The sequence below is a fragment of the Haematobia irritans genome, chromosome 2 (assembly GCF_050003625.1).
Source record: "Haematobia irritans isolate KBUSLIRL chromosome 2, ASM5000362v1, whole genome shotgun sequence".
In the NCBI taxonomy this organism is placed as follows: Eukaryota; Metazoa; Arthropoda; class Insecta; order Diptera; family Muscidae; genus Haematobia; species Haematobia irritans.
Window position 1 is genome coordinate 76,190,816 of NC_134398.1, and position 25,851 is coordinate 76,216,666.

Here is a 25,851-nt window from a genome sequence, read left to right on the forward strand (position 1 = left end):
CACTTTTAATATCCGGTTGCCCCATCGACCATCCCCATTCATACTGCCATTCTAAAGGAAAGTTCTAAAGTCGCCCATGATACCACTGATTACTCGTGGTATTTACCCACAATCTGCTGCGTCAATGATATCTTCACCCACGCAACAAAACTTCGGGCTTTCACCGCCCTACGTGAAAGGACGATGTGCGTGGAGGAATATGTAATACATTCCGTCGCATACACATCGACCCCTGATGCCACGTGTAACACATAACCCCGTCATAACCTCCTTAATCTCAAGAGTGTTTTTCCATCCACAGGTCACTCCCCGCAGAAGATCCGTCTACAACCCTGCCACCCATGCCTGAAATATCGGTTTGGCAACATACTTACACATTCCTTGAGGCCGCCTGAGATGTCACCATAAATTACACCGGCCGCGCCGACTACCACATCAACATACAGGTTAGTGTACTTCTAATTCCCGTAGTAATAGTGGTATGCAATGTACCTAACCCTCAGTCAGGGTCAATATGGCACTTCCTAATAATGGACAACCGTAACATCTTCCCCATTTGTATCAACAGACTAGTTACCCTACGGACACTAGCCTCTAGTCCGTTTTCGTACCATATACGCCACAAAAAAAATCTTTCTTTCTTCAATCAAGAAACTTAACTGAGAAAAGTTATTTTTATTAGACCTATTTCCAGTCACATCAATTATTGTATCCATTAACCCTGGACAGTCCTCCTTCGTCAAAAATGACGACGCGTAATTTGCATTTTAGCCGATTGGGAAATGATACCTTTAAGTTATACAACGGCAAATGCTCCATGAATACCCCCCGTTGTATACAAATTCACAACAAAATAAATAAGAAAACAAATTCAATTTTGGTTCACATTTTGCCCACAATGCAAATTATAGCGTCTTGAAATAACCCGTTTAAAATGAAGAAGGATGACGTTAGTATACACAAAATAAAGATGACTGTCCGGGGTTCGAACAGACTGGTTGCAAGTCAAAACAGTCGTTCCCAATACCCAAAATTACACCCAAAGAATTTGCAGAAAAGTCTGCTAAAAAAGGGACAGCAGTACCTGTTTGCTGATATAGCAACCATTTCCTGCTATTTTCTAAGCTCGATTACACTAAAACATGCTTTATTTTGGCCGAAACAAATAAAAATGTCAACTAAGCATCTATGTTGGGATAGATTGAAACAATATGTGAATATCTATAGTGCTTGACAAACATCTGAATATTTATCGAAATGAGGTACCCCAGCAAACAAAATGTTTGCTGATCGTATTTAGGAGCTTGTAAGTACATTGCAGTACAAAAATATTCTAAAAACTACTTTTTATTTTTATATATGCTTTGGTGACTAATTTATAGCCAAAATATTTTATAAATTGTTGTTCATTAGGCCGTGAAGTACAAAAATATAACAGCAGACATCGACTGCTGTTTTTTTAGCAGACTTTTTTTTTTTCTATGAGTGTATTTGGCCCTATTAGCTATGGATTTTTGTTTCAATAAAAGAACTTATTGAATCACTTACATTTACAATGGCATATAACTAAAGCTCAATTAGGACTGAAATTGGCAATTGGAAAAAAATATTCGCGACTTCATTTGTCTTCCTATTTAACTATCACTCAGCTGCTACTTTAATTCAGTACAAATTACTGTACATGAAATCGCATTATAACGAAAAATGAAGCACTTCAAAATTCTTGGTACTTTTGAGTTGTAATCCTGTCCGTCTACCCATGCACAGCCACAGTATAAATAACTTCCTATTTGAATGAATTTGCACTTTTCATATTCCCATATATAACAATTCTGTCTCTAACAATTTCCTATAACACTAAACACCAACAACAAGCTACTTATTTTTCCGTCAGTCTATCGCATTTTGCCCACGAGCCAATTATACTCTACTATCCTTCCCAAAACATTATATTGCACACTTATGAAATTAAATGACAATTTATGATGACAATTTCCAAAGCACAATTTTCTGTTAATTTAAAACTTAATAATGTATATGGGTCATAAAACCCAAAAATCAATCATTCTCATTTGCGCTCTATGTATCCGGTGCATAAACATTCCTGGGTAGATTAATTTATGTCGGCTGAGGATGTTGTGGACAAAACAAAACTATTATACCCCGTTCGTCTGTCCGTTTATATGTCACAAGTGGTTACTACCTAACTTTATATTAACTCTGCTATTACAATTGCAATCACATAATTAACATGGTACACCTTTTTGTTATTTAGCTACTTCTAGCCATTGGCTCACACCATTTATTAATGTTATAAACATTTAAGACACCTCCACATTAATAAAAGACGTTCCTTTATTAGTAAACTTAGAAATATTCTTTCACTTCGTGAACCCACGCTTCCATCAGGTGACTTGCGAAAATATAGTTTTTAATACCGGCTCAACTACTGTTCCGTATATTGCCATTCCCCCTGAACGTCACACACAGACTCAGGCTGCATTTCCACCGAGCAGCAGATCCCACATTTCTCTGCCGGAAGATACTAATGCCGTGCACAATGTCCATAACGAGAACGTCGCCAAATTCCATTGTCCACTAAGCAGTTAATTTGCATCGTGGTGCGGCTGTTGCGATATCTATTTTCACAAAAAGTAGTCTCGAGTGTTGGTATACTATCGATTTTCCTTATACCAACTATTCTGCCGCTTATCAACAAAATCTATTTGCCCATGTTCAGTTAGAGATGGAACACCTCTAATAAATACCGATTACCCAATCGAAAGGAATATATCAATTCATGTCATCTATTCCTAAATTCAATTAGGTGCGTCCGCGTACCTCTCGCCGTACGGCATAGTCATAATCGTTAAAAAAAAATGTAAGTTCCATTCGCCCTGCTCATTGTCCCTAAATTCCCAGTGGGGTTTGTTAGTTTACTTCACAACATCCCCATGTTAGACTCCAACAGACCACTATATACAATCTAGGGAATCGAAAAGAAAAAATGTATTTTTTTGTCCATTCGTCATAAACATACATATGTGCAATTCAAACAAGAGGTTATACAAAAAAAAATTACCAACATACGCTAAACAGATAGATCAACATAACGCCATTACAACATAATTGACTCAATACAAAGGTGTTCGTTTGAGTTTTGTTTCACTCATACGGCATGTTGACTCTCTTAATGATATGGAAATATCTTCTGAGTTCGCAGCAATGTTTACATTCCTGTATCTCTTTCTGGAATTATACTACCATCCAAAGCAAAAAAAAAACTATAGTCACATGTTCTGATTCTTACCCTAAGCCTTTTAAAGTCTAAATCCAGACTACCGTATAAATAATTAAATCATGGTCTTGTCCAGTTGGTCAAAAATCAGTTATTTAATAAACCCAATAAACACAAACGTTTGAAAAATACTAAAATTCAATAATTTTTCAAACATTTTTTCAAAGGATTAGGGTAATATTCAAGTTGAGAAATTGTTGAGAAAATCGCGTTCTCAACAAAAAACAGACATTACCCTCAACAGTAAAATTCAACACAATAGCAATAATTTCTCAATTGTAATCCTCAAATTGAAATGCATCGCTACTCAATAATTTCTCAAACAGTTTTCAATGTGATAAAAATAAAAAATTAGCATTGTTGCGAATACTTTCAAACCACAATTTGTATGAAAGTCAATCCTAGTTCTAACTGAAAGTCAATACTAAATTTCTAGAGATTTTGTAAATTTTATTATTTTTTTCGTTAACAAATATAATAATCTTAAAAATAACATTAATAATATATAAAAATAATAATATAATACCAATCAAAATGTAATTATCTTATTAAACGTATTAATAAATAAAACTATGAATACAACTTTAAATATCTTAAACATTTTTACATGTATAATTCCATTTCCTCCATAATGTTGGTGTCAAATAACTATTAATTAATATCCTGGCAATTTGAAATAATTACTATCGAGGAACTTGCTGGCTTGTGTGTTAGAATAGATTCCAGCAAGAGGAAATCACAAAATATCAAACTGATGACGGGATGTAAATTGATGTAATGCACATTTTCATCCAGAAGTTCTTGATATAGGAATTGTTGCACTTTGTTTTAATTGGTTGCACTTTGTAAGTTTTCTGAAAACTTTTCTTTGTTGTTCCCTTCATCGGTTTTTCATCGGCCAACATCTTCCAAGAATATACCATCCAATGATTTTAGTTTTCTGCAAAACAATCGAGTTTTGTGATTTCCATTATGTTTTCATTTCACTTTTTATTTTGACTTACCAATTTGTATTTCTTCCAACTGACTGTACTTCGTGATTTCCTCAAGAACGTTGGTGTTACAAAATTGTTGTTATTAAAATACTGGCAATTTTCAGGAACTTGATGACCAGATAATTGGAATAAATTTGCAGCAATTTCAATTCACAAAATAACAAATTAAACCGATGATGCGATGTAAATTAAACTATCGATGTGATGCGAATTATCATCCAGTAGTTGTTGATATGGAAAAGCATAAATACCAAGTTTTTTTGGTTGCACTTTGATTTATGGAAACTTTCTCTTCTCGATAAGCCACTGTCATTTTTCATCGGCCAGCCTCTTAATGTGTCCAAGAATCAGCATCCAAATATTTTAGTTGTCTGTAAAGAGATTTGATTTTAGTGACTTCCTTAAAGTTTTCATTTCGTGTTTTAATTTTACTTACCAATTATTATAAGCAATTTCAATTGATTATTAAAAAATCTCCACATTTTTGTATTTCTTCCACGAACTTAGTTGTCCAAAGTAGTATTGAAAACCATGTGGTTTTTTCGTTGCATTTCAGGGTAGTGTTTTGTCAAAGTTTTCTCATATTATCTTCAACACCTTTTTAAAGATTTCGTCAACATTTTGGCAAATTGGAAGTAATTCGCAAACTATTTGAAGATGTATTGAAGATGAGCTATTTCAAGTCAAGTTGAATTTATGTTGAAAATTATATTTACCCTCAAACTGAAAAGTTGTTGCATTTGAAAAACGCTAATCCTGTGTTTATTGGGAATGGTCGATTGAAACTACAAAAATGTCACGTTAATCCTAAGTCACATTCAAATACTCTTGGGAATTTTTCTTATATGGACCTACACTGAAAAAAATATACCTATATTTATCTTCATTCGACCGATTATTTTTGCACCATTTTAATTTGCGTAATTTGTAATTCAAGCTACACAAAAATTGTCTCTAAATCAATCAGAAATATTTGCCTGTTTGGATGATCAAAGTATCGATTCTCTTTCCTTGTGTGCACACATAAAAATTTTCTTTTTCGCTCGATCACAAAATTAATAGATCCCAATCGATTTTTAATTAGAAATAGGAATGACAATAGGATTTTAATTGAATTTTAAATAATTGAATTTCCAATTTTCACATACACCAAAATATGAATAATCCGATAATTGCAGTATGTGAGTCAGGTTAATTGCTAGTTGACAGGATGATAGTAAAATGGGAATTTAAAAAAAAATAAAAATAATAGAAAAACAAATGAGTATTTAATTACAATAATAAATTAATACACATTTTATGGACAAAAACCGAAACAATGAATAAAAGAAAGTAAAACAAAACAAAAAACAACGAATAATAAAAAAAATATAATAATAAAAAAAAATTTAAGGTAAAAAAAAATAAATATTATGAAAGTTAAATTCAAATACGAAAAATAATTCGACCGTCAAAAAAAAAAAAATAGAAATTAACTGATACTATTAGTTCTGTGATTGATTTTTGTTCGAATTAAGAAAAATCGTTGACTCACTTAAATATTGCATTAAATATTTCCTAAACTCAATCGAGACTACACTTGAAGAAATTTTTGGTGATTCTCACTCTTCTTTTCTCGTATAAACATAGAGTTAAAATTCCGAAACCAAAATCAAAAATATTGTCAGTAACTGATTACAAGTCAAAATAAAATGTATCCGTGGAACCGAATTACATTAATAATTTCGTAAATTGTGAAAATCCGTCCCATCACAAGTCGCCGTATACTACTACTACCGTCATCCTTCCGTCGCCTAACGTTTCGAGACATTTCATTCAACGTGGGGAACTCCCACACCCTGAGATCATTCTAGCCGGGCTCCAGTCCACGTAGTTTCGTCCTGTCATATACTAAGCTAACTTTGCCACACTTCGCTGAAATATCTATATCATGACACAGCCTAGGGGACTAACACACCCTGTCGCGGTTCATAGTAACATTCGCTTCATTCCAAATGGGAGTGCCCTGATGACGGTTCCCTGTCCTGAACCATGTGTAGCACCGATCAAATAAGCCTAAAATGTGACAAATTACTTAGTATACTGACAGGCGATCACTATGCATTTGGACGCTTGAGACATAATTTCCCCGCGCATATCTCCATTCCGCCGATTTTCAAGCCTTAATATCCTTGGCATGATACCGACCTAACGGTTTGCCCTGAAGTGTCTCCAGTTCATACATATTATTACCCACTGGTCTAACAATCCTACACTTTAAAAATTTCTTGCAAAATTTAGCGTTTAGATTCTTTTTAAAATCGGATAAGGCATGATTCCGACGATAGACCTCTTGTCCTGGAATGAATTTGATTTTTCTGGCTCTTTCATCATACCTTCTTGCACTTGTTTCGTATGCCTTGTGCATCTTACTTCTGATGGTCTCTCTAAGAAGTTCCATTTTATCACCTCTGCTTAGATTTTGCACTTGATGGTCCGTCAATGAATGTAATTTCCTCGCTAATCTATAGTCTGCCCCATTGGTGTACATATTATATCCAAACAAGGCAAAAAATGGATTTACACCAGTGGCAGAATGGACAGCAGTCCTCAGGGCACATTCTATTTCAGACAAGTACAGATCCCAATCCCGGTGATCATTTTCCACATAGGTCCGTATTGCTGCCAGAACCGATTGGTTGACTCTTTCAGAAGCATTCGATTGAGGTGCATAAAATGCAGTCTTTATGTGGTTTATTTGATATGCCTCAATCATTTCCTCAAATGCTTTGGCCACAAATTGTTTTCCATTGTCGCTATGAATTGTCTCAGGCACCCCGAATTTGTGGAAAATTTCATGAACTAGGAATTTAACGACATTTTGAGTAGTTGCTTCTCTCATGGCATGTAAGAAGGTAAATTTCGTGAAGTGGTCTACCACTATAAAAATGTACGCATTTCCATTCTTTGACCTCGGATATTTTCCTAGGAAATCTATGTACAATTTCTGAAATGGCCTTTCTGTTATAACTTCTTCTCCAATCGTAGGGTGTAATGTATTATTTGCAGGCTTCACTTCTTTGCATACCTGGCAATTACGAATATATTGTCGCACTTGAGTCGCCATTTTAGGCCAGTAATAAAATCTCTTGAGCCTTTCTAATGTTTTTGCGATACCACCATGGCCTGCTATCATATTGTCATGAGCCTTTTCTATGAGTGTATGGGTGATTTCTTGCGGAATCCATAATTTCCATTCATTATGCTCTAGTGACTCATCGGTAGACTTCCTCCGAATGAAAACTTTATCGCCATCAACTTTAAGATCGGGCAATTGGACTTGATTTTTCTCTATGCTTTCACGTATGTCTTGGTATTCCTCGTTTTCAAAAGCAGTCGTTTCAAAGTCGAGCAATTCCAATTCCACTTCCTCTATTTCGATTCCTTCCTCTACTGGCATTCTTGACAGCGTATCAGCTACAACATTTTGTGATCCTTTCCTATGCTCTATTGAGAAATCGTAAGCCTGAAGTTGTAATGACCATCTAGCCAAGCGTCCACTGAGGTCTTTCAGTGACATTAGCCATTTCAAGCTTGCGTGGTCTGTAATGACAGTGAACTTCATCATCTCCACATATGGACGGAATCTTTTTATGGCTAATACGGCCGCCAAACATTCTTTTTCGGTGACTGAATAGTTTTTCTGGCACGAATTGAGTTTTTGAGAATAGAAAGCAATAGGGTTCTCTGTACCATCTTCATTCTTTTGAAACAGTACTGCTCCGATTCCATAATCAGAAGCATCACACTGAATAAAAAATTCCTTCCGGAAATCAGGATGTCTAAGAACTGGCGCTGAAGTCAGCGCATGTTTAAGCATTCTAAACGAATCTTCCGCTTCAGGTGTTATCGCAAACTTTTTACCCTTTTTCAAAGTGTCTGTTAGGGGGGCTGATATAGTAGCAAAATCTTTGATAAATCTTCTATACCAGCCTGCCGTACCCAAGAAACTTCTAACTTCCCGGGGAGATCTTGGCAACTTTATTTCTTGTATCGCTTGCACCTTTTCCGGATCCGTTTTGAGCATTCCGCCTCCTATGATAAATCCCAGATATTTCAATTCACGAAAACAAAACAACGACTTTTTCAATCCAATCGTTAGGTTTGCCTTATTCAAACATTCAGCTACTTCCCTTAGAATTTTCAAATGCGTTTTAAAATCGTCTGCTATGATGAGTAAGTCATCCAAATAAATAAAAACGTTTGATTTAAGTCTTGCCGGGATTACCTTGTCCATTAGTCTGCAAAGCCGTTGGGCTGCGTTACACAGCCCGAACGGCATTACCCTAAATTGGTACAATGGTCGACCTGGTACCGTAAAGGCAGTATAAGGTTTGGCCTCTTCTTCTAACTCGATTTGCCAAAACGCGTACTTCAGGTCGACACTGCTTATATAATAAGTCTGATCTATACGACTAAGAATTCCATCAATATTTTGCAATGGGTACGCGTCTTTCACCGTCAACGCATTCAATTTTCTGGCGTCAAGACAGAATCTATTTTTGCCTGGTTTCCGTACCACGGTTGTTCGGTTACTCCACGGCCCATTGCTTTCCTCAATCACATTTAGCGCTAGCATGTTGTCGATTTCCTTATACACTATGTCCTGAACCGCAGGAGAGAGAGGATAATGTTTATCCTTCACAGGGATTGCACCATCTATGAGCTTTATCTCATGTTTTTCTATTGAAGTACTCCCTAAACCTTTTTCCTCAAATGTTGGAAACATCCTAACCACTTCCTTCAATTCAGCTTCTTGTTCTTGGGATAAAATATGCATTTTCATATCCCTTTGTGTCGAATGTCCATGTATTTCTTTCTGAAGATCCAAACTAATTTCCTCTGTTGAGAATATGTCCGGAGCTAAATCGAAAGCTCTCCAAAAATCTACACCTAAATACAACTTCTGCTCCAAATCAGGGCATAAGTACAGACATATATCATTTTCCTGATCCTTATAGTGAATGGAAACATTTATTTTCCCCAGAATACGGTGTGGTTGACCTGATGCGGTTGTAACGTTTGAGTAAAAAGTTTTTACTTCCACCCCTAACTTATCCACTAACTCCCTACAATCCTTGCCTAGCAAACTTACTGAAGCCCCAGAATCTAGCAGCCCACAAATTTCTATGTCTCGAATTCTAACATTCGCATAAGGCCTTGTATCTTTTTTGTCGTTAAATTTTCCAATTGCCTCACAAATGTTTCTTTTCAAAATTTTGTTTTCTTTTTGCCTCTCTCTGAGCTTCAAAATCCTTTCGGATATCTTCCTTGCCTTTTCAGGATTGTGCATCTTTAATATTTCAATGGGGTCCTGCTGTACCTTCTCTCCTGTCATTTCTAAAATTTGGTTCCTGGTCTTTTCATAAATTTCCTTTCTGGTCTGTAGTGGCAGATAATGTCGTATCGCAGAGTATTTGGGTCTATATTCTTTTTCTGTTGTGTCTACTGTGTTGGTTTCGATGCGGGTGGCTCCGAACGATGGTTCCCCGCTACTACCATGTTCTTCCTCGAGTTTCCCGCTTTGCAATTAGGACATTTCGGCGTAGTCGTATTTGGTTTACCACATTTGAAACAAAACAGGTTACGTTGGGTCGAAGGGCAGTCCCTAAAGAAGTGGCCTGGAACTTGACAATTCCAACAAGCCACCATACCTCCTATCGCCTCTACATTTTCTACGATATCCTCATCTAAAACTTCATAGGACTCACTTTCCTCCACTAAAGCATTAACCCTCATTGGTCGGTGTGGATTTGCGGGAATTGACGGCTGTTCCCTTTTGAAAAATGTCTTTTCGACTTCCAAACACTCTATCCTAAGTTGCTCCAAAGATGAGACGTTCATAGAGTAGACGATACTTGACAACGATTTTCTCAAGTTTCTCTTTGCTAAACCAATCATCTCATACTCTGAGACTGGCCGTTCGAGTTTGGACCTCATTATATTCAAATCGTGAAAATAGGCATTAATACTCTCCCCAGGCATTTGCTTCCTCTCCAACAAATCCCTCATCTCTTCGAAACATGATCGCCGAGTCTTATATCTCTCCGAGAGAGCATGTTTCAATGACGGCCAGTCGGTTACTGTCTCATTGCGCTGTTGCAACCAAAACCACTCCAGAGCCGACCCTGACAATAAAATATGTATCTCGTCCATTATCTCTTCCCATTGTAGTTTATAGTGTTTCTGGAAATATTCCAGGCGGTATATGAAATCATCGACACTCAGACTATTTGGACTTCCATTAAAATTAATTCCAAAACGTTCGACTTTTATTCCTCTATTTGATCCACTTTGGTATATATTCGGCACAACTTGATTATATGAATTACCCGTAGTTGTACCCGATGGAGTTGTTGACGGACGACGAGGATTTGGCAACATTTGGTTCGATTCTGTTTGCCCAGAATCACCATTCCCTCTATTGTTTGCCAAAGCGGTCACCGTCTCTGTCAACTTCCCAATCGCCGAATATACCTTTTCCATCTCCTTACTTACACTGGCCTCAAATAGAGATCTCAATTGCAGCTGAGTGTCATGGATGCTTTCATTTACCAAGCCTTGAATCACGCTATCCACTTGGTCGGGCTGATTTACCGCTCCACTAGGACCTGGTTGATCAACAGGGTTAATATTAGATCTTGCACCCGAAAATTGTTGGCTGTTGATCGTTCGCGACATATCGATTATAGCCGGATCTGTCATGTTAGAAAAATTGTTCATCCTAACACCGCTAATGTCCTTCCCGTATTTTGGCTCTTTTTGAGCAGAAATGCGACTAACGTCAAACGCTGATAATCGATTTCGCTTACTACGTCTCTTCCCGTCAGAAACAAAACTCATTTAAAATCAACAAAACAAATGCCAGAAACTTAGTGCGTACAGAAACTCATAAATCTGACTCAATGACACCAAATAATGAAATTATAAAATAATATAATAAAAAATAAAAAAAAAATGAGCGCAAAGATAAATCAAATTAAAAAAATGACAAAAAAACTCAATAAGAAGACAAAAAAAAATAAAATAAACGTAAAAAATATAAATAAATAAAACTAATGATTAAAACAATAAACAAAAAATCAAAATAAATAATAACAAACAAAAAGAAACCTTTACCACAAAATAAAACGTAAAATAAAATAAAACAAAAACGACAAAAAAAATGGATAATAAACGAAAACTATAACATAAAGAAAAATTGTTTTAAAGAAAATGAATAAATTGACTTCGATTTTGAACTTGACAAACAGACATTTACTTAGAGGAGGTTTACTGAGTGTTAACTTTCAAGGCTATGTGATGTGACGAGTGTGGAATTTTTCTAATATTTCTCGGTTTATTAAAAAAAATAAGTGACCCATTTCGGACCGCAAATAGTGTGTCGAAAGACTGGACATTAACAAAAATTGAACAAACATTAGACAAGAGTTTACGTCGCCAAGGCATTTTCTCGAATGCATATATTTCAAGAAAAAGATCTCCTGACTCCGGGTACTCCGGCAATCCAGACGCATTCCACTTTCGGGCATTCCGTCAGTTATTGCACTTCCCCATTCCAAAACTCTAACACTATAGACGTTACTTTACACTATTGAAACAAACAAAATAACAGGTCATTGACAATACAATCTTTGTTATACAATAAACGAAACAAGCTATTGCACAGACCTCATATACATGTAGAGAAAAATCCAAATTTTCAAATAAAACTATAACTAGTATTGCACAAATCCCAATTCTTTCAAAATTGTGGCAGCAATAGTAGAAAGATTCTTGAAAATGCGATTTTTCCCTTTTAAACTATTTTTCCCTATATTCTATTGCTTAGTACGTAGATGTTATTGCACTGAACTATATAAATTCTTACCCAAGCCAAATCCTGTCGCCATTTTTTGGCTTGGGTTTCAGTCATTTCATTGGGCGCCATACTGTTGCGTGCCCCCTATAATGGCGCTAAGGTGGCTTCCGACAGCTCGCGGCACAAATCTCAGACGGTTCCAACCCGCCAACCTTAGCCCAGAGGGACGAACACTAATTGAAATCATTGACATATCAAACAGAACAAAAAAAAAACGATCATCAACACGAAACACACTATTTGACGGTGGGAGCTTGATCTTTTGCTCCCGCACTTTGCCCTCCCTGCCATGGTTCTTGTTGTCCTAATTTCCTCCTTTTTGCAAGAACCCCGTATCCCACACACTCACCTCACAAGCCTATACCACTCAGTTCACCTCCTCATAATAACAAGACTAACACATCATAATTACTTTTTTAAACATCAAACATAAATTTCACATTTATTGATATTATTTGAATGATTTCTTAAACCTAACAAAAATGGGCTTAAATCTAACACAAATGACTCTTTTCAAGTCACTAACACCAGCTTATTTTAAATTACTGATGAGCCACTGGCCCAGATTTACCCCTTCTTCCTGATGCCTAGACGCTTATATGGCCCTTTCGCGGCCCGCAGATATTACCACTTATTTACCTAACTAAAAGAGCTCTCTTAATTGGTTCCTCGGATCGGATTTAACATCGACCCCAAAACACACACCGTACGTCTAGATATCCTGAGACAAATCCTGCGCTCGTTTATAACTGATTTTCTCTGGCGTTAATAACCTTCACATATAATAGATCACAATGTACTACATAAAACAAATAAAATCTATCCTATTGTATTTCTATTTAATATCTTTCCTTTTTTTGTATAGTTTAGATTTCCAAAAAAAAATATATATGTACGTTAATGTAAAATATTTCGTTTTTGTATGTGTATTAGTTTTGCTTTAGCGTTTTCTCATAGAAATATTGTTTAGTCAAGAAAATATTGATATTTTAATAAATAGCAAAAAATATTTGTCACCAGCAAACTAATGTGACCTCTCTTTCTCATCCTCGACAGGTATAACGGATTTGATATTTTAACCGACGGCTCTTACAGAGGAACTCTTGTTTTACGGTAAGTAATATGGCTTGTTTTTACCTTGGCTTCCTGGTTTTAATATTAGAATCTTTGTGTTTCAGACCGAAAGCGTTCTCACCACCAAGTTCGACTGCAACGTAGTATACGCCTGGGAGTCCACTTATCCGGCAAGTTGTTTGTCTCTTCAGAATTATAAGACAATCTGGATTGCCAGTCTGGGTACCAACGGTTGGCTCTTTAACGTGGGTGTCTTCTAGGACGTTCAAATTACAACTATGGATGCAATCCGTGAATGCGTTCTATTCTAGCAATTAGATGTAGGACGAACAACACAAAATACAACATTACCATTCACATATTACCAATATACAAAAAAAAAATCAAACACTTACTGTTTCTATTACACGCACTTTTGCAAATAAACTATCAATGTTTTGACATACACAATTGTTTCAAAATTATAACGTTTTTGAAGAACCACTTTTTTATGGATGGTTAAGGGTAAGTAAAGAACACCATTAAATCAAAATTCCGCACTTGACTACTCCTGTCGAATTCACTGGTGACAATGGCTTCCTTACCACCCGTCACCTCTTTTATACGTGCTTCAAAAATCTAATTTTCCCACCATTTTCCGCTTTCCTTTTGTTTTTGTATTTTCATCCATATACATAATTAATAAAAACAAACAACTGTCCATAACGTCTGTCCGTCCCTTTCATACAGTGTTGCCCCATAGTTCCCGCTTTCGGATCGCTTCAAACTTGGCAGCACTCCAACTCATCTGTCACTCACAATCGACCCATTACTTATCAGCTGTGCCAATCGGTCACTTTTAATATCCGGTTGCCCCATCGACCATCCCCATTCATACTGCCATTCTAAAGGAAAGTTCTAAAGTCGCCCATGATACCACTGATTACTCGTGGTATTTACCCACAATCTGCTGCGTCAATGATATCTTCACCCACGCAACAAGCAGATGCTATGAACTAATGCATAGTACAGAGATCTTTATCGGAATAGTGGAATGGGATTAATGTAAAGATGATGTTACTTGAGTTTTGTTGTGTATACATGAGCGTGGGGTTGTTTTTATTTGTGTTCATTTAGTGGTTTGTGTGTGCGTGTGTTTGTTATTCGTTGATGGTTTTTGGCTGGATGAGGTGTTGTTTTCAATAAAGGCACATGTGTTTTTGTTGTTGTAGGAATGTTTTGGCTTTGCTTGGTTTTGTTTGGCATGCTTCAGTTGTATAGTTGGCGTTGGCGTGGGCTGTTGCATCTTTTGAGTAGGTATGCAACAAGGGAATATAAAGGCATGGAATATTTTGGATTTGTGAGACATATATTGGTGTTTGTTTATTAAACCTTTTAAATGAAAGTTATTAATATTTTATCGGTAGTTTAGAAAAAAGTTATTAAGAATATTTAGGAAAATATGTTGAAATTGAAAGTGTATTGAAATTTTTATTATTCTATGTAAAAAAATTAATATTCAATTCCAGATGAATTTGGAAAATTTTTGTTATATCTCAGCGTACAGTTTAGTCATAAATTGGTAAGTATTTTTTTAATATGGATTTCTTTTAAAAAGAATATTTTTTATGTATATTATTATTTGTTAATTAATTTTTTTGGAAACCAGTTTAATGCTTTTCTTTGTTGTAAACGCAATATTTAATTTCAGAGGAACTCCACATGGATACAAATAAATTTAAAAAATAGAGAATTGGTAAGTTTTGCTAAAAATTGGCTTTCTTTCAACTAGAATATTTACGTTTTTATGACCTTTTTATCATCAAAATTACAGGTTTTTAATACCTTATTTTAATATTTCTTTAATCAAATTTTTTGGAAACCAATGTAATATTTTTAATGTAAAAACAAATATTTAATTTCAGAATAACCCCTTAAAAATTTGGACAAATTTTTAGTACTCCTTTGCCTGTAATTTAATAGTGAATTGGTAAGGATTCTTTAACTTTCTTTTAACCCTGCACAGATAAAAATAAGTTTGAGAACCAATAACTTTTGTTGGAAAATCAATAACAAAATTTGTTAATTTTCCTGCAACAAACTAATTTGTACTTTTAATAACCATTATTACAAAAAAGTTGTTAGCAATCGTCACCATCAGAAGGCAACAAATAATTTGTGTTCTCAATAACATAATTTGTAAGTAATTTGTTGAGCATCCAACAGTACAAAATATTTGTTGTTGAACGTTACGTTTAATCCTCAACAAATATTTTTGAATTTGAACGAAAAAATTTGATTGTGGTTTGTTGGAGTTTATCAATGACCTGTAACAAATTTATTGGTTAATTGATAAAAAATTAAATTGAAATTAAAATTGACAGAATTTTGCTATGAATTGCACCAAAATTGCAAAATTGCCGGAATAATTTTGGAGATATTTTATTAAGTACACACAGAGAAGGAATATGAACAAAATGTTATTTTTGGACGGGGAACATGTAACATTTTTGTGTCGAAAATCCTATACTCAGTTTTGTAAATGTTTGACAATTTTAAATTTGAGTAGTCCCGGGTCTAGCAAGCATTTTGACAACTTTTTTCCCAGTGCTATATATTCTAGTTAATTAGAATTGTAATAACTCTAATCCTGATATTAATATGGTTTTATTATTTATCTCATACAAAAACACATTTAAGAAACTACCATATTGAAAAATATACAAATAATATATAAAATATATAAATATAGCTTTCGTACATATTCTCAGCGATGTGTGCGTAACCAGTCTTGTATTTTTGTTTTCATATCGATAGCAGTCAACTATTTTCGCAACAAAGCAATTTGTTGAAAATTCAGAATATTTCTATTATTTCCTCTGTGAAGCATCTACAAATACATTTCAACAACAAATGCCTCATGTTCAATAGACAAATTTGTTGAGCATAAGCAGATTCTACATACAAATAAAGTTGTTAATATTTATTTGCAGTTATTTTTTTGTGTGTGGACAGTCATCCTTATTTTTTGTACATTAACGTCATCCTTCGTCATGTTGACTACGGCTGATTTCAAGACGCTATAATTTTCATCGTGAGCGAAAAAGTGAACCAAACTTGAATTTATTTTCTTATTCAATTTGGTTTTAAGTACACACAAAAAAATTTTTTTCTGATTCAATCACCAAATTAATTGATCCAATTAATTTTTTAATTGAAATGTCTTCAATCACGAAAATGATAGTATCAATCACAGTTTTAATTGGACATAGAAAAAATTCTTGATTAAGTGATTAATTGATTTTTCAGCAAATTTCAATTAATTGTTTAATTGATTCAATTAAAAATTTAATTGATGTTGATTGCAAAACTCAATTAATTTATTAATTAAAAAAGGTAACTATTTTTAATTACTTTCTGAATTGGCTTAGAGTTTTTATTTGAATTAACAAATGATTGTTTGAAATACATTTTTAATTAAAAATTTAAAAAAAAATCAGCACTTTTTTTTAACCCTTTCACTACCGATGTCCGCTATGAAGGACATTCGAAAAAGACACCAAATTCTATTTTTCCACTTAGTTTTGATTTATTTCTCGATGTTATTTTAAAGGCTTTAATCTAAATAACCTATAAATATTTTCTATATTGGTGAGGTCCAAAATACATTTTTGTAAAGTTCTTTAGAAATAAACGAAAAATACGAAAATTTGAGACAATTTTTCTACTGTATGTTTCTAGTAAATGGACATTCATACGAAAACTATAGCTGACACTTTTTCGGGTTCTTTTTTGTATTTTTGCTCACACTTTGAAGGACATTATAGGCCAAATAGCGCTTATTTTCGTAAGGCCACTTGGTCACAATTCAAGAATCAAATTTTCAAAACAAGCTCATATAGCTCTTGAAGTATTTGAAGAAGGTTTTCAAAATGGTAGTACAAGTAAAAACAGAAGAAAAATTAAAGTTTTTAACATTAGGTTTATTTCGGTAGTGAAAGGGTTAACAGAATTAGTCTTCCGAATTTGAATAAAAAGTTAATTGTATCAATTAATTTTTTAATTAAAAATTTAAAAATTTTCAATCATTGCCTTAATAAACTTAATGTTTCTATCATGATTAAAAAGTTAATTGTATCAATTAATTTATTAATTGAAAAAATTTTCAACTTCAATTAACTTTTTAATTGGAAATATTTTGGTGATATTTTTTTCTGTGTAGTATAAAACAAAAATTCGTAAAACGGTCGAATTAGTATAACTTAAATTTACCATTTCCCAATAGACTAAAATGTATTTTAAATCGAAAATGAAATTACGTGTCGTCATTTTGACGAATGATGACTGTCTAGGGATATCAAGAATATTTGGTTTTTTATGCATATTATTAGTTTTTTCATTAGATTTTTTGAAAACCTATTTAATAATTTTATTTAATGTAAAAAATAAATATTTAATTTCAGAGTAACCCAAATAAATTTTGGACAACTTTTTATATTTCCCCTCAGCGTATAATTTAATAGAGAATTGGTAAGTTTTATATTAAAACTTTGGCTTTCTTTCAACTAGAATATTTATTTTATTATATCCTTCACATCGATAACAACACAGTTTTATGAATTTATTTAGAATACTTCATTATTTCTCTAATTGTTTCAGGTACAAATTTTATGAGATACGTTTTCCAAAGAAAAGTTGAATTCCTTACACCATTTGATAAAATGCCCCCAAATATGGTAAGTTACAAGCTAAAACGAAGAATTAAAAATTATATTTCATTACATGGTGTTAATTTTTAACAATTTTCATTATTGTTTCCATTTTTTCCAGCCATATATGTGAAAAAATTACTCACGATGAATAAAAAAAGGATAAGTCAAAATGTCCAAACAGCGGGTTCAAATGAACTACTCTCTGTTCCACGTGGTCATAATTTTTATTCACAAACAACATTGTATTATGAACTTTCATCATAAGTTTTTATAATAAAGTACTTTTGATTAAAGAAAGTTTAATTTTAGTGTATGAAAATTTTCATAATAGGAAAACGGTTTGTTGTTCCTTTAATTATTTAATTTCTCTGTATTGTGGAATGATTGATTTAAAAATAGTTTAGTCGTCGACATTTTAAAGAGACTGTTAACCAATTTTTATTATCGGGTTTCCCACAAAATAAGCAAGTAAACCAAAATAATACTGACTTTTTAACTTGGTAGGGGTATATAAATTTTATGGTGTTGTAAAAATGAACTAAAATACAATGTTATAGATGAACTAAAATTTAAGAGAATTATAAACTAGACAAGTTGAAAAAAATCTTAAGGGCTAAATCATGGTCAATATTACTACAGTTTAGTTCATTTTGCAATGGAAAAGGGTTCACTGTTTTTTCAGTGTGTGTTTCAGACAGCATTGCCAATTTAGCTATTTTCCCGCTAGATTTGTCTTTTTTTAAGTCGTTTAGCGGGAAAAAATGCATTTAGCTTTTAGCTTTTTTTCTGGAATTGTTTCATGACCCTTTTAGCTTTTTGGCTTTTTTATTTTCGACATGTTTCTATTGAAATATGGATAAAATGGCGTTTTTATCTAAGCCTTGCTGTCATAATAATATTTCAAAGCTCAATTGAAACATTAATAATGATTCCAGCCATTATGCGGGCATTTTTGCATCAAATATACCTTGTTGTAAAGTTTTTTTTTTTTTCTCATATTCATAAAAGTTATCGTAAACTTTAAATCTAATGGTAGATACAGGTACAGATTCCTTAGATAAACTGTCACTAAATTATTAGGAATATTAGCATTTGACTCGTTTATCCTTTTTAAGCTATTATAATATTCTAAAGTTATTATGATATTACTGAATTAAAATAGTAGATATGAATTGCTTTGTACACTGAAAAAAAATTGTCGTGAGGCCAAAGATTTCATGTCTTTAAAATACGAACTCGAATTTCTCTTATATAAACTGTTTTCCTTGTCCAAAAGCCGATAAAGTCGTTTTGTCCTTCTAGTTAAGTGATTCAACTTAAAAATGGTTATCTTTACATGAAAGAAGGCTAGGGTCAATTCTAAAAAATTCTTAAAATTAATGAAATAGCCTTTAAATTTGCGGTGTTTTTGTATCTTGACCACAAACCAAAAAAGCGTTCAAAAATTGAAGATGTTTTTCAACACTTTATTTCATTTCATTCCTGAAGAAAAAGCTGAAAAAACGAATAAATTCAAATTTGACTCTGCATTAATACCAAAATCATTTGTGTACAAAATCTTTGGAACCGGACATGCAGTGTATGTAAGAAATAATTAAGGAAATAAAGTTTTGAAAGTGCACCGAAAAAAAGTGAACTGTTTTATAGGAAGAATGAACTACCTCGCACGAAAATTGAACTAAATTTTACTCCACATTTTGAGATTTCCACAAAGCGTTATTAAAACCAGGATTGTGGAGTCAAGCCAATTTTGCTCGACTCCGACTCCAACATTTTTCATCAGCTCGATTCCGACTCCGGGTAATATAACTAAATCTCATTTTAATACCACTAATTTGTAGTTCTATAGTGGGGTACCGTAAGTGGATCGATATAAAGTATCGTATTTATTTATGTGAGGTCTTAATTTCACATTAGATGCCAATTGAACTCTATATTTCAAATTTAGGGTAATGTTTAATAAATAAAATAACGATATAAATACCCATCATAATATGAGAAGATACCAAAAGTATATGTATTTGTGGACCAAAATTATTGATACTATCTCAAATACTTTAAATTTGTTGCGAGCTATATAAAGGTTTATATTCCCATATGCATGAATTTGAATGTGAATCGGTTTAGACAAAATTGTATTTACTTCTACAAAATCGATGTACTTAAAATTTAAATCTAACGTTATGGGACGTAAAACAATTTTAACAAAAAATAAAAATGCAAGGAAAGCCTAAAGTCGGGCGGGCCGACACAACTTTGTATTTAGATCTACATTTTGATAAAATCTCAAATCAGACTTCTACAAAATCTCGGGCAATATTTGGGAAATATTTATAATTGTTTAGACAATTTCGCAAAAATGCGTTTATGATTCATTCAGTGAAAAATTTGAAAATTTGGGTCATTTCTACAAGTTTTCGACAAAGCAGTGAGTATCAGTGAGCATACAATTTTGGAAAAATGTTTGTCTAGTAAAAAAAAATTGCAAAATTTTATATAGAAATAAAATTTTGCAAAATTTTCTATAGAAACAAAATTTTTACTAAATTTTCTATAGAAATAAAATTTTTTCAAAATTTACTATAGAAATCAAATTTTGACCAAATATATAGAAATAAAATTTTGAATAAAATTTTTATAGAAATAAAATTTGGCAAAATTTTTTATAGAAATAAAAGTTTTTTTTTAAATTGTATTTCTATTGATAATTTTTTATATCAATAGAAATACAATTTAAAAAAAAAATTGTGTAGCAAACAAAATTTTGCAAAATTTTCTATAGAAATAAAATTTTGCAAAATATCCTATAGAAACAAAATTTTGACTAAATTTTCTATAGAAATAAAATGTTGACTAAATTTTATATAGAAAAAAATATTTCTATAGTAATAAAATTTTGAATACATTTTTATAGCAGTGAGTATAAGTGAGCATCAGTAAGAAAAAAATTTTGAGAAAATTTGCTATAGAAATAAAATTTGATAATTTTTTCTTATAACAATAAAATTTTGAAAAAATTATCAATAAAAATACAATTTTAGAAAAATTTTTGTGTAGTAAATAAAATTCTGCAAAATATTCTACAGAAACAAAATTTCGACTAAATTTTCTATTGAAATAAAATTTTGACTAAATTTTCTATAGAAAAAAATATTTCTATAGTAATAAAATTTTGAATAAATTTTTTATAGAAATAAAATTTTGACAAAATTTGCTATAGAAATAAAATTTTGACAAAACTTTTTATAGAAATAATATTTTGACAAAATTTTCTATAAAAACAACTTTGAAAAAAATTTCTGTCAATATTCCACATATGTATATGGCCTTAAAATAAAATTAAAAAAAATAATTTCGATCGTTCGAAATATTTCAAATAACATAAATTGATATGGGCATTAAAATGGATCGATCCAGCCCATCTGCTAGTCTAACATTCTAGGAAGCATAAAAAGATAGCCGTAATTGGAAGTTGATTTTCATTTACAATCATGCTGTACATTGATCGAATGAATAACGCAATGGAAACTAATTTGCGTAAAAACTTGCTTAGTTACAAAACTGAAGTATTTTAAACAAGTAAGGAAAGTCTAAAGTCGGGCGGGGCCGACTATATTATACCCTGCACCACTTTGTAGATCTAAATTTTCGACACCATATCACATCCGTCAAATGTGTTGGGGGCTATATATAAAGGTTTGTCCCAAACACATACATTTAAATATCACTCGATCTGGACAGAATTTGATAGGCTTCTACAAAATCTATAGACTCAAAATTTAAGTCGGCTAATGCACTAGGGTGGAACTCAATGTTAGTAAAAAATATGGGAAACATTTAAATCTGAAGCAATTTTAAGGAAACTTCGCAAAAGTTTATTTATGATTTATCGCTCGATATATATGTATTAGAAGTTTAGGAAAATTAGAGTCATTTTTACAACTTTTCGACTAAGCAGTGGCGATTTAATAAGGAAAATGTTGGTATTTTGACCATTTTTGTCGAAATCAGAAAAATATATATATGGGAGCTATATCTAAATCTGAACCGATTTCAATCAAATTTGGCACACATGAGTATACTACCAATTGGACTCCTTGTGCAAAATTTCAAGCTAATCGGGATAAAACTCTGGCTTCTGGGTCCATATAAGTGCATATCGGGCGAAAGATATATATGGGAGCTATATCTAAATCTGAATCGATTTCAACCAAATTTGGCTCGCATAGCTACAATGCTAAATCTACTCCCTGTGCAAAATTTCAACCAAATTCGGCAAAAAATCTGGCTTCTGGGGCCATATAAGTCCATATCGGGCGAAAGATATATATGGGAGCATCTAAATCTGAACCGATTTCAATCAAATTTTGCACACATGCACTATACGACTAAGTGTTATGTTTGTACAAAATTTCAAGCAAATCGGTATAAAACTCTGGCTGCTGGGTCTATATTAGTGCATATCGGGCGAAAAATATATATGGGAGCTATATCTAAATCTGAACCGATTTCTTCCAAAATCAATAGGGTTCTATTCTGACCCAAATTAGGAACACGTGCCAAATTTGAAGGCGATTGGACTTAAATTGCGACCTAGACTTTGATCACAAAAATGTGTTCACAGACAGACGGACGGACAGACGGACATGGTTATATCGACTCAGGGACCCACCCAGAGCATTATTGCCAAAGACACCATGTGTCTATCTCGTCTCCTTCTGGGTGTTACAAACATATGCACTAACTTATAATACCCTGTTCCACAGTGTGGCGCAGGGTATAAAAATTTGGTTTAGCCGGAGTCGGAGTCGAGCAAAATTTTTACGACTCCGACTCCAGCAAAATCTTTAGACTTCCGACTCCACAGCCCTGGTTAAAACCAGGAAGATTTAATGCCCTATTGTACTTTTTAACTGCAGTTCACGAAATTACATCCTCTCATAGAAGAAAAAATGAACTAAAAACAAGTATATACGGCCGTAAGTTCGGCCAGTCCGAAGCTTATGTACCCTCCATCATGGATTGCGTAGAAACTTCATCTAAACACTGCCATCCACAATCGAATTACTTAAGTTGCGGTAACGCTTGCCGATGGCAAGGTATCTTAAAACCTCCTAACACCATCTTCTAAATTGAATGTAAGTCCATACGTGGTATATATTAAATCAAAAAAGATCGATCCAATACGTATATAATTCAGTTTGACAAAGTAGACATAAAATTTTGACAAAAATTTCTACAGAAATGAAATTTTAACAAAATTTTTCTATAGAAATAAACTTTTGACAACATTTTCTATATAAATAAAATCTTGGTAGATTATTTTTGGCTCGAGTGGCAACCATGATTATGAACCGAATAAAATTTGAACAAAATTTTGACAAAATTTTCTATAGAAATAAAATTTTGACAATGATGAAAATTTTATTATGAACCGAATAAAATTTTAGCAAAATTTTCTCTAGAAATAAAATTTTGACAAAATTTTCTATAGAAATAAAATTTTGGTAGATTATTTTTGGATCTAGTGGCAACCATGATTATGAACCGATATGGACCAATTTTTGTGTGATTGGACTATCGGATGAATTTTGCTCCTTCAAGAGGCTCCGGAGGTCAAATCTGGAGAATGTTTTATATGGGGGCTATATATAATTATGGACCGATAGAGACCAATTCTGGCACGGTTGTTAAAGATCATATACTAACACCATGTTCCAAATTACAACCGGATTGGATGAAATTTGCTTCTATTGGAGACTTCGCAAGCCAAATCCGGGGATCGGTTTATATGGGGGCTATATATTATTATGAACCGATGTGGACCAATTTTTGCATGGTTATTAGAGACCATATACCAACATCATGTACCAAATTTCAGCCGGATCGGATGAAATTTGCTTCTCTTTGAGGCTCCGCAAGCCAAATCTGGGGATCGGTTTATATGGGGGCTATATATAATTATGGACCGATGTGGACCAATTTTTGCATGGTTGTTAGAGACCATATACCAACACCATATACCAAATTTCAGCCGGATCGGATGAAAAGTGCTTCTGTTAGAGGCTCCACAAGCCAAATCTGAGGGTCCCTTTATATGGGGGCTATACGTAAAAGTGGACCGAAAATGGAATGGATTTACATTTACGAAAATTGGACAACAATAGGTTTGTTTGGGTAATTTTCCAATAAAAGTTATTCAGTATAAACTTGCAAGACAGTAACATATGAAGTTCACCAATGTGGTATCACAATGGACTGAATAGTCTAAGTGAGCCTGATACATCGGGCTACCACCTAACCTAACCTAACATATGAATGGGTTTTATTCTCTTGAATAAAATTAGAAGAAGTGTACACGTTTTCGAATTTATAATTTTAAGTGAAATAAAGCGTTTATGTTTGTTAAATTTCAATCAAAAATGTGACTTTTGATACAACAAAATTTAGTTTTTTTTCTACCTGTTTTAAGTATTTTTTTTTAAACTATTTTTTGGGCAAATCTAGCGGTTTTTAGTGAAACAATTCTGGCAACGCTGGTTTCAAATAGCAAATAGTGTTGGAATTCTTATAAATGAAGAACTAAATAACTTCATTTATAATGCGCTTTACAGAATATCAGTTATTCCGGACGACAGTGCTCGTGTCGAACATATCCCATATGTGGTGCACATTATAAGTTAAAGCTAAGTACTACCCAATAAACACAGGATGAGCGTTTTTCAAATGCAACAACTTTTCAGTTTGAGGGTAAATATAATTTTCAACATAAATTCAACTTGACTTGAAATAGCTCATCTTCAATACATCTTCAAATTGTTTGCGAATTACTTCCAATTTGCCAAAATGTTGACGAAATCTTTGAAAAGGTGTTGATGATAATATGAGAAAACTTTGACAAAACACTACCCTAAAATGCAACGACAAAACCATGTGGTTTTCAATACTTATTTGTGCAACGAAGTTCGTGGTCAATTGCAAGAAATAAAAAAAAAAATGGAAAATTTTAGACAAATAGTTTATAAAAATAGGTAAGTGAAAATAAAAAATGAAATAAAACTTTAAGGAAGTCACTAAATATATATCTCTTTGCAGAAAACTAAAATTATGGATTCTACGTTCTTGAAAACATTAAAAAGCTGACCGATGAAAAAATGATGGACAATTAACTGGAACTGCTTCAAATAGTTTATAATAATTGGTACGTCAATATGAAAAATTAAATCAACACTTTAAAAAAGTCACTAAATTTAAATCTCTTTGCAGAAAACTAAAATCTTTGGATGCCACATTCTTGCAAACAATAGGAAGCTGACCAATGAAAAATGAGTGGCTTATCGACAAGAAAAAGTTTCCAGAAACATTACAAGTGAAAACAATTAAAATTGTTAAAAACAACAAATTGTTGAAATCAACAACTTCTGGATGAAAATGTGCATCACATCGTCAGTTTAATTCATATGCTATTATCAGTTTAAAATGGATATATTGTGACTTCCTTCTGCTGGAAATCAATTCTAACACGCGGTCCAGTACGTTCCTAATTTCAAATTGCCCGCATGTTAATAAAAGGAAGAAACCAAAAGGAAGGAAATCGAATTATCAATGCAAAAGTGTTTACTAATAATGTTTAAGATATTTAAAGTTGTGTTTTTTGTTTTTTTTTCTTTGTTCTTATTTGTTGATATGTTTAATAAGATTATTATTTATCAATTGGTATTGTAGTGTATTATGTAGTGTAGTGTATTATTATATATTTTATTTTGATGAAAATGAATAAATTATACAAAATTCATAGAATTTTGGCTTTGACTTTCAATTTGAAGTGGGGATATCATTCATACAAATTTAGGTTGAAAAGTATTTGCAACGATGTTAATTTTGAATTTGACT

General features: G+C 32.9%; 4 long non-coding RNA genes across 4 annotated transcripts; 2 read left to right on the forward strand and 2 right to left on the reverse strand.

The window, feature by feature from the left end:
- The first annotated feature begins 16 nt into the window (after positions 1 to 16).
- Positions 17 to 13,728, forward strand: LOC142225544 (uncharacterized). The gene is made up of 4 exons (XR_012719312.1): positions 17 to 244; positions 302 to 446; positions 13,250 to 13,306; positions 13,372 to 13,728. It is a non-coding gene; the product is annotated as an uncharacterized LOC142225544 (long non-coding RNA).
- LOC142225546 (uncharacterized) lies at positions 3,728 to 5,666 on the reverse strand. The gene is made up of 4 exons (XR_012719314.1): positions 5,010 to 5,666; positions 4,730 to 4,940; positions 4,303 to 4,664; positions 3,728 to 4,238 (listed from the first exon to the last, which is right to left on the reverse strand). It is a non-coding gene; the product is annotated as an uncharacterized LOC142225546 (long non-coding RNA).
- LOC142225547 (uncharacterized) lies at positions 12,602 to 14,093 on the reverse strand. Its single transcript, XR_012719315.1, has 2 exons — positions 13,663 to 14,093; positions 12,602 to 13,574 (listed from the first exon to the last, which is right to left on the reverse strand). It is a non-coding gene; the product is annotated as an uncharacterized LOC142225547 (long non-coding RNA).
- Positions 14,094 to 14,213: 120 nt separating this feature from the next.
- On the forward strand, positions 14,214 to 18,261 carry LOC142225549 (uncharacterized). The gene is made up of 7 exons (XR_012719317.1): positions 14,214 to 14,311; positions 14,776 to 14,828; positions 14,958 to 15,002; positions 15,172 to 15,236; positions 17,710 to 17,776; positions 17,906 to 17,982; positions 18,077 to 18,261. It is a non-coding gene; the product is annotated as an uncharacterized LOC142225549 (long non-coding RNA).
- Positions 18,262 to 25,851: the final 7,590 nt, after the last annotated feature.